We start from the raw sequence: 10,266 nt of genomic DNA, 5'->3' as shown, positions 1-10,266 counted from the left end.
TTTTTATCTCTCCATCTTCTATTTAAATTTACAAAAGGTATTTAATTAATATTTTGACATTTCCACATGACAAATACTGTTGAGTGTGATAAGAGGTTTGGCTCATGCTTTTTTATTTGTTTAACAAATTATTTTGGAATAAATTCTAGATTTATCTAGAGAACTATTAATACCCTATATACTATCCCACATGCTCTGTATTACTATATCTTACGTTAATTTTGGTATATTTTTAAAAATTAATAAGCCACTATTGATACATTTCCCCCCAGGATTTATTAAAAATATGGAATGCTTTATGAATTTGTGTGTCATCCTTGCACAGCGGCCATGTTAAACTTCTCTGTGATACATTATGAATAGCTGAAGTCAATACTTTATTCAGGTTTCACCTAATGCCCTTTTTCTGTTCCAGGATCCCATCCAGGATACCCTGTTACACTTAAGTCACCACATTGCCAAAGGCTTCTCTTGGCCATGATGGGTTCTCAAACTTTCCTTATATTTCATGAGCTCAGTATCTTTGAGGAGTAGTGGTCAAGTATATTGTAGTGTACTCCTCAACCAGAATGTCTCTAATGTTTTTCTAATGATTGGATATGAGTAATGGATTCTTAAGAGGAAAATGAGAGGTAAAGTCATATTAAGAGTACTAGTACTATGAACCAGCACAGTCACCTGGCTCAGGTCAAGTGTGTCAAGTTTCTCCACTGTAAAGTCACACTTTCTTTCCCCATTGCTGTGCTTACTCTTTGGTGATAAGTACTCAGCTGCATCTACAGAGTGGGGGGTTATGTGTACCTCTGCAAGGGAGGAGTAGTCACATAAATAATTTGAAATCCTTCTGCTTACATTTGTCTACTTGCCTCCATTTGTTATTTATGTAATGGCTTATTTAATATAAACACGTGGATATTATTTTATACTTTGGTTTATAACCTAATATTACTTAATTTTATTACTAAAATTGGCCATTATGAAATTTTTCAGTTGGGCTTCTGCATCAGTTTGACGTAATTACATTATTATCAGGGTGATTTTTTTAGCACCCCCTTAATTTCTGGCTGTAAAGATTCCCCAGAATTATTTTGTATAGTCCCTGTCCCAGTTCTAGAATTAGCTGATGCTTTTAAGCTCTGCACCTTAAAGATCAGTATTAAAAAGCACTGACAATCTGTTTCATAAAATCTTATGTTAGGAATACAACTTTTTAAAAAGGTCTTTTCTGCTAGATCTTGCATTTTAGCTGAGACAGACAAACATATAATGCCATAATTACATTTTTTATGTCTAATGTTTATCTAGAAGGGAAAATCCATATTTAATTCCCATCCATGAGTATGGTTCCATATGTGAGGAAGGGGTTATTACAGTAGAGGGCATCCTGGGACTGGGTCAAGCCAAGAGGAATGACATCTAAAAAGTCAATGTTGGAAATATGTAGCTGAGGAGGAGAGATGACAATGTATTCAGAAGGGAATCTAGATTCCTCCAGTTATGTGTTCAATTCAGCTGCCAAAAAACTCTATGGGGACTACACCTGAGGGGGTGAGGGGAAGCAAATATTGTTGAAGAATGAACAGTGATGTAAAAAACAAAAAAAAAATTAATATAAAAAGAAGTTTGCATGTCACAGCTAATAAATCTTTTTATGTTGTAACTCCCAAGGTCTTTTGATCTCAGCTAAATATTTTCCAGAAAAATAATATATTCATATACATATTCAAAAATCATATATTATAACTTTTAAGTCATTTTTATATACCATCAAGTTTGAATACTTTTTTTTCAAATGACGCCCCAAATTAAGTCAATATTGTCAGTTCTGGATATGACCTTAGAGATTAGAGCTTCTGCATACCAAAACTGAGACTCAGATCTTGTCACTTTCTTAGCATCACCCCAACTCATGACCTTCAGAATAACTGTCTGACTGCAGCTGAAAAAATCAGAGCTCTTTTCACCACAAAGCTTTGCTGCATTTAATCATTTATTTATACATTCAACTCATTCACTCATTCAACAAATATGTGTAAATAGACTTTTTCATGCCTGGCACAGTTCAAGAGTCTATGGGTACAAATTTGGAGAGTTTATACCACTTTAAAGAATTAAATCTAAAACTGAAAAACTGCCACCAGGTGGCCTAAATCCTGAGGTTGGCAAGGATGTTTTGTGGGTAATTTGTGGAAAACCAGTTTTTCCTCAGGCAATTTTCAAATTCAGATGGTGAAAACTGGTCTGGAAGTGTAATCCAGGCTAATCATTTTCTGATAAGGTGCTACCAATATTCCAGCCTCCCAAGCAGAGTCTTTTTTCTGTTTCATTTCATCCATGTTTTACTTACTAGGTTACTGTTTGTTCAAATGGGCTCCATCCTTCACCTTTAGCCACTTCACAAAAACCTCTAATTTAGCAATGTCAGGAAGAGAATACCTTGGCTAGTCTCAGCTTAGTGCAAGTTCATTGCTACTTCTTAGCCTGTACTCCTACTGCTCTCTTCTGAAATTCCTTTTCTTTTAAACTCTTTCAACAAAGAGTTCAGCAAACATGTGAGTGGTTATTACGGTGATGACAAATATGAAATGTCAAACTATAAACTTTCTCCCATACCAGGGTCTGCTATTTTCCTCCCTAACCCTCTGAGGATAGAGAAGATATATGTAGCAAAATAGGTATTTGAATAAATATACTGGAGCATTAACAGGCAAGAAAGAAAGAAATTGGTCCCTGGGTTAGGTCTAAAGGTCACTCAAATAGTTTAAATGGATACAGAGTCAAAGATGTTTTACACTTGAAATGCAATGGCATGGCATTTCAAAGTCTGACATGGGTAGAAGGTATGATGTTTACAGGCAAATAGTCAGAACTGTATGGAAAGGAAAAGCCTGGACTAGAAATATTATGAGGGTCCATAAAGGTTAAAATGCCTGAAGGACTTTAACAGTTAGGCAATGAGACTCATTACAATATTTAGAGGGGAAATAACAGGAACAGATTTGCATTTTAGAAAGATCATCCACACTTGTAGGTGGCTGGGGCTGGAGAGTGATGAGACTAGATACAAGGCAACCAGTTAGGAAATGATAATGGAACTTGGGCGAATATGCTAAGGCCAGAACCAAAATAAAGGCTACACATTAGGAGACACAGATGTGGATCTGAGAGATTCAAGAATTTCATGAGGAATCAAACCTCAGGGTAAGGAGAATGCTGAGCGGTCACCAAGTTCCTGGTTTGGTCACATGCCGGGTGGGGATGTCATTAACCCAGATACAGGACACAGGAAGCTCAGAAGTTTTTAGGGTGTGGTGGTGAGTGTCTTGCATTTGATTTGGTACATACTATCTGATTATTTGAACTAAACAACCTGATATAGAAACATGTAGATTAGAATGAAAAGTCTCAGTAGAGAAAAATTTCCTGATTACCATTCAGCAATCAATTTGTCAGCCAAAAATACTTTTGTGTCTCATTTATGTATTGCAAGGAGTTAAGTGCAATGGATATGGCGGGCCCTATATCCCAAATTTTCCAAAATAGTTTCACTTTCCTACAGTATTATTCTTTTCAATATTCTATTCTTTTCAAATGCAATTCATTAGTATTTTTATATAATTTATATGTAATTATATAATTTGCTCTTATATAATTGCATATAAATTATAAATCTATAACAATTTAATTTGTATATCTCACAAGACTTTTCTCATATGTAAATTCATACATTACTCAAAGGTTTAAGGTGTGAGTCCTACAAGAAAGAACCTGTAGTCTCATCTGGAAGAACTCAACACCCACTGAAGAACCATTTTGATGCTAACTGCAACATTGTAATGGTTCACAGGTATTCAGGAAGTGGCTGTCATTTGGCACAGGAAGAATTAGGGAGGGCTGCACTTAGAGAAGTTGGAAGACAGGGAGGCTCTGAAGAATGAACAGTCCCTGAAAAGCCAGGCCGTGGGTGAGGAGAGCAGCACTGAGGAAAGGTACCAGGTTGGAACTCACCTCAATGTGCTCAGGGAGCCTGGAGACCCTGGCATGTCTTGATTCTCCATCTACAGAGAGTGGCTGATGGGTTGTGTGACTCCTGTTGCTGCTTTCCTATATGTCTCTGCTCTTTTGGATGTAGTGTGTGATGTGTATTCTAAGGTATAATGAAAATTTCTAGTGGTGTGATTTCCCATTTCTATTCTTCCATTCCTTTCCTGCCTTTTAAAAAATTTGCATCTCATTCTAAATTTCAGTTTTTCTAACCCTCGTCCTAAAGGTTTTTTCTTAATTTTAGTATTCTTTAATCAAAAATTCTATTTTGGGGAATCTTCCCATCTGTACATGAGGTCCACACACAGCCTTTTGAGGCAACATAATAGAAATTCCCGTTAAACTTAACTGTATAATGAGGAGATATTCTTCTAGCATATTTTCAAAAGCTGTGAGTGAAAGAAACACACAGTATCAAAAAATCTATAATGTAACAAGGATATATAATAGTGCCTCCTGAATGTAGGTATTAGATAAATCTTTTTGAATGAATGAATTTACATAATGACCTATTAGGAAAGAAAAATACATCTTTTATGTTACATACTTTTTGCAAGCACTTTTTATTGCCAGAACAAGAAATGTAACAATGAAATGGTCAGGGGATAAATGGCTAGGCCCTGCTTCTTCTGGAGATGATTTCCTCTGGTTTCCCCTTCAGGCAAGTCAAGCTGCCTCCTGGTGATTTTCAGGGACCTGGTGTGTCAACCATTTCTCCCCAGAGAACTGAATTCTGGGAATGGTATGGTATGAAGGATATCAAAACACTAGTCCAAGTGACTGACGTCTACTTCAGCTATTTGTTTACTAATAGGAGTTCTGACCACTTTGAAAACAGTTTGTTCTTTAAAGTTGATAAGATTTCCTTTTATAGTTTGGTTATAGTGTTTGTTGAACAAACTATTAATGTCACTGATGGAGCAAAAGGAAAATTCAACAAGCCTCACTCTGACGGTGGATCATATTTTCCAAATTAGTAAAATCCAAATTATTGAGATTTTATTATCTATGTATGTATGTGTATTTATATATAATTAATGTATGTGAATTAAGAGTCACAGCAATTTAGAACTGGAAGGAAGCAGGAAAAAGAAACTTCTGTTTAAAACCTACATTTTGCAGATGAAGAGATTTGTGACTGGTAAATTGTTCCTTTTCTTGTACCCAAGAGACTATTTCTATATTTAAACACAATCCAGAAATAGCCTCCTTTACAGATATAATTTGCTGATTCCATGGCTTCACCGAGTACATTGTATGTTACGTAATGCTTTTACCTCTATTAGCTATATCTTATCATCTCCTATAAGGTTATAAGCACTATAAAGGTAGAAACTTTTTAAAATTCATTTTTGAATTCCCCATAGTACCTGTCCTACATCCAATACTGAATTGAGCATCAAGCAATGTGCAGGCAGTCATGATCCTGCACTAAAAATCAAGGAAACAGGCATTAAAGTGATAGATTTCCTTTGGGCCTTGCAAATTTCTTCTGCTCCAGGAAATCTGATCATTTTCCATATAACTGTTTGCTCTTTGGAGCCCTTCTCTGCTCTTCTCCTGATAATCACAAAGCTGTAGCCATCTTAAGGCCCTTGCATCCCGTTATTTCTCCACCCCAACACCAACAGTTGCACTGGGCAGAACTGGATTTTCCATTCCCAAGTTTGGACACAAATTAGAATTGTTGCCACTCCCCTGCCCCTTCCATTATGTCCCTCAATCCAGCCCTCCTACCCTGCATGTTGAGTGAGAAATAATTCAGGCAGTCTGTTATTATCCTACTTAGAGAGCTGAGGCTATGCTTGCCTGGCACTACTGCATGAAATAAGTGGATGTTGAACAGTTTGAGAGAATGAGTTTGGTTATTAATTATTCACTTGACAAATATTTATTGTGTTCCTAATACATGCCTTACCAGACGCTGTTCTGGGCGTTGGAAATATAGCAGGGAGCAAAGCCAAATCCCTGCCCTCATGGAGTTTCATCCTTTGAGAGGCAGACACAATAAACAAATAAATGGATAGATAATATAAAGTCAGTGCTAGAAAATGCTGTGAAGAAAAATAAAACTGGGGAAGGGAATAGAAAATGACATCACTAATCAATATCACAGATCAGGAGGGAAATGTAAGTCAAAACCACATTGAGATATCATCTCACAACTGTTAAAATGGCTATTATCAAGAAAGCAAGAGGTAAATATTGCCTAGGATGTGTGCCTTGCATACTGTTAGTGGGAAATCAAATTGGAGCAGACACTGTGGAAAACAGTATGGAGATTCCTCAAAACTTTACAAATAAAATTACCATATGATCCAGCAATTTCACTTCCATTTTATCAAAGGAAATGAAAACTCTAATTTGAAAGGATACCTGCACCTGCATGTTCACTTCAGTATTACTTACACTACCATAGCAGACACACAGATACAACCTAAGAATTCACTGATCGATGAATGGATATATATGTATGTATGCGTAAGTACATGTACACATACAATGTATACTGTAATATATATATAATATATATATATACAGAGAAATATTATTCAGTCATAAAAAGAAGGAAATCCTGGCAGTTGTGACAACATAGTTGGACTTTGAGGTCATTATGGCAAATTAAATAAGTCAGATGGAGAAAGAAAAATACCTTATAATCTTACTTTTATGTGGAATTAAAAAAACCTCAGAAATACAGAGAACAGACATGTGATTGCCAGAGGTAGTGGTGAGTGGATTGGGGGTGAGTGAAAATGACCAAAAGAGAGACATTTCCAGTTATAAAAGAAATAAGTTTTATGGATATAATGTACAGCATGCTCACTCTAATTAATAATACTATATGGTACAGTTGAAAGTTGCTAAGAGATCTTATAAGTGCTCAAAAAGTGCAGTCATTTTGGAAAGTAGTCTGGATTTACCTTAAAAACTAAAAATGAAAATTCCATGTGACCCAGTAATCCCACTCTTAACCACCTATCTGAACATAAAACTGTCAATTCAAAAAATGATATGCTCTACAATGTTTATTGCAGCATTATTTACAATGGCTAGGACATGGAAACGACGTAAGTACCACTGAGAAGATGTGGTATATCCACATATTGGAATACTATTCAGCCAAAAGAAAAGATGGAATGTTGCCATTTATAGCAAAATGGGAGGCACTGGAGGAAATTATGTATATTATGTGTGCTAAAGCACCTTGCATGATGTAGACAAGTATTGAATAATTTGACAGAGTAAAGTACTTGTAAAAAGTAGCAGACACAAATGAACAAGGCTTCCAAAGTTAAGAGAAAGAATGGGTGAAAGGAGTTTAAGGGATGGTGGTGGAAAAACGTGCTGAAAAGGAAAATAGAAAAATGACAGGTGGGTATTATTTTAGAAAGAAGAGTCAGGACGTAGAGACATTTTGGGAACATCTGTGTACAGATGATATTTAAAGTTGTAGGACAAGTGAGATCTTCCACAGAATACACGTACTTAGTGAAGAAATGTTTGAAGACTCAGCCCTGGGGCATTCCAACAACATTGAAAGTTGGAAAGTTGTAGAAGATTCAGATGAATCAACCTCTGAAGTAAAAGGATAGCAGGAGAATATGGAAATCAAACTGAAAACATATTTCCAAGAAAAGGACAATTGACTAAGACCAAGAACTGACCTTTGAGATGTAGGAGTTAATATGATCAAGGAGCTCACAGTTTCATTGAAAAGGAGGAGACCATTATGAGCATCAGAAATAGACATGTAGAGAGTGAATGTGCATTGCCTTTGAGATGCATTGCTGCTAAAGGGAGACCATGGGCAGTTCCTAGAGAGGAACTGCCAAATGAGGCTTTTATTTCTCTACAATGTTATTTATAAGAACTGCATTTTGAGTGCAGAGACAAAGACGCAGTTGAGTGGGAAACTGGTGATGCAAAAGAGAGTTGTCACATAGGCAAGAGGTAGTGAGCTTCAGTGCCCATGGAGACCATATTTCCTCCTATAAAAATGCAACTTTCAGACTAATTATAATAAAGTAAAAATCAAAATCAATAAGCAACTATAAGCCAGAGACACACTGCGGGGGGGAGGGGAGGGATTATGGTCAAAATAAGGGGGGGGGGATTGTATGGGAACTATAACCAAGATAAAAAAGCAAACCTTGTGCAAAAATGAAAAATGATGTAAAAAATATATAAAAAAATTCAACTTTCAAAGTTTTAGGGCATTTCAAATGAAGGCAAACAGTCAATGATAATGAACCTTCTGGCAAGTATGCATTTCATTTCTCCTCAGTTTTACTTTCTCATCATTAAATAAAGTTACTCTTCATGCTGTAAGTAAAGTTACACTGATAAGAATGTGATTATACAGAAGTTTAGACAGCAACCCTTCAGTGCAGTCAATGATAAACAAATGCAGTTCCTTGCATTGCAGTTTCTTTTTTTGTCTGTTTATATTATTTGCAGTTTCTAACCCTACAACAATTTGAAATTTCCACTCTTCGATGTAAGGTAAATTACAACATCATAGTAATTAGACCTTTATCATTAAAACAATAGCAGCTTCCTTCTGTAGCACTTCCACTAATGGGGTTTTAATTTTTTAAAATTTTTTTTATAGAGGCATGTTTTACTTATTTGTTTGTTTGTTTATACAAGCACTGGGTACAGTCAGAAGTGCGGGAGGGTGACAGAATTCACCAAACCAGAGCGGGGAGTAGAACAGGCAGAAGGACCGAGGTACACTGCTGGGGGGAGCAGCGGGCGGCAGGAGAGGTCTGCGCGCCATGTGGGACCCTCTTCTGGTGGCCGTGACCGGGGAGCAGCCGGGGATCAAACCGGCACCTCAGAGGCTGCGGGCAGCTTCGCAACCCAGTTCTCAACCGCTGCACCACCGGGGAGGCCCACTAATGGGGTTTTAGTTCTTTGAGTAAAGCCTCAGAGAAAACCCAAATGGAAAAATATGACCATAGGAACAGAAAATACCTTTCCTGTTTGGCTTTCTCTCTTTATAGTACCTTAGTTCTAAGTTCCCAGGCACTTAAATAGGGATAGAGATTGACCTAAAATCCAAGCTACTTTATATGAAGATAAATATGTTCCACAGGAAAAAATTAGGTAAGATAAATAAGAAACAAGATTTTCAGGACACCAGAGTTGTGGAGGGAGGAGAGCACATTCAGCGCTAAAGTCTTAGACAGATGTGATCAATTTCTGTTAATACAAAATTAGAGATTTTTAAATCTAGGAAAGACCTAAAAAATTATCTATTCCAACCATTTCATTTTACAATGAATAGACACAGTGCCCAAGAAATAAAAAAACTTATACAAAAATGCAGAGGTCGGGTGTGTTGGTAGAGACAACAACTGAGATTATAACAATAACATTTCTTGAAGTTTCTGTATACTTTACAGTCATAAACTCATTTAAAACTCACAGCAACTATATGAGCTGAAAAGTAGATTTTTTTACCCAAACTATAATTTAACTGATTTACCAAGTTCACCATTCATTTTCATTTCCTTCTCTGTAAAAAACTGATGCATGCCAAATAATGTTTAATGTTTTAAGACTGATGTCTTTTGAAAATTTCTTTCCACTTACCTAATCAGCAGATATAATCTATACTGGTATCAGTGTCACCTGTGAAGTTGTTAAAAATGCAAATGATCAGGCTGCACCCAGACTCCATGATTAGAAGACCTTCTCTTCCTCCACACATTTCCATGATCGCAGAGAGGCCCCATGTTTTGTTGCCTGAGGAGAAAGAATTTGGTACTGTTTCACAGATATTTTTCCCAAAATGCTGGTACCTGGCATTTAGGAGTGACTTGAAGCACAATGGAAAAGGAAAATCTTCTCAGGAGACGAAAATACAAACAGTGTATCTCATGGTGAACTTTACTTGGGAAAAACATACCTTGTTTCAGGATATTGCCCCCAGGTCCCTGATTTTAATCCTTATACCACTGGAAAGATCAGAGGTAAATAACACAATTTACATTAGTAGGTAATCCAGAGTTCAATTAAACAATTCACTTAATAGTTTAAGGGTACTGTTCACTTTGAGAATACCACGGCAAAAAGAATAAAGTATAAAGCATATTAAATGAACACCATTTGTATTAGTTAACTATACTACAATAATGTTGTCTAGCAAACTATCCAAAGCTTGCTGCCATTGAGTAGTAAATATTTCTGGCTTATACATCTAAAGATCCATTC

At 36.4% G+C, this 10,266-nt stretch overlaps 1 pseudogene; it reads right to left on the bottom strand.

Moving 5' to 3' along the window:
* Positions 1–280: 280 nt before the first annotated feature.
* On the bottom strand, positions 281–379 carry LOC119253997 (U6 spliceosomal RNA; annotated as a pseudogene).
* Between the last annotated feature and the right edge of the window lie 9,887 nt (positions 380–10,266).

The sequence above is a fragment of the Talpa occidentalis genome, unplaced genomic scaffold, assembly GCF_014898055.3.
Source record: "Talpa occidentalis isolate TD23 unplaced genomic scaffold, MPIMG_talOcc4v2.1 talOcc4.2615, whole genome shotgun sequence".
NCBI classification, from domain to species: domain Eukaryota; kingdom Metazoa; phylum Chordata; class Mammalia; order Eulipotyphla; family Talpidae; genus Talpa; species Talpa occidentalis.
Note: the sequence above shows the minus strand (reverse complement) of the source record. Positions and strands in the feature narration are given on the sequence as shown.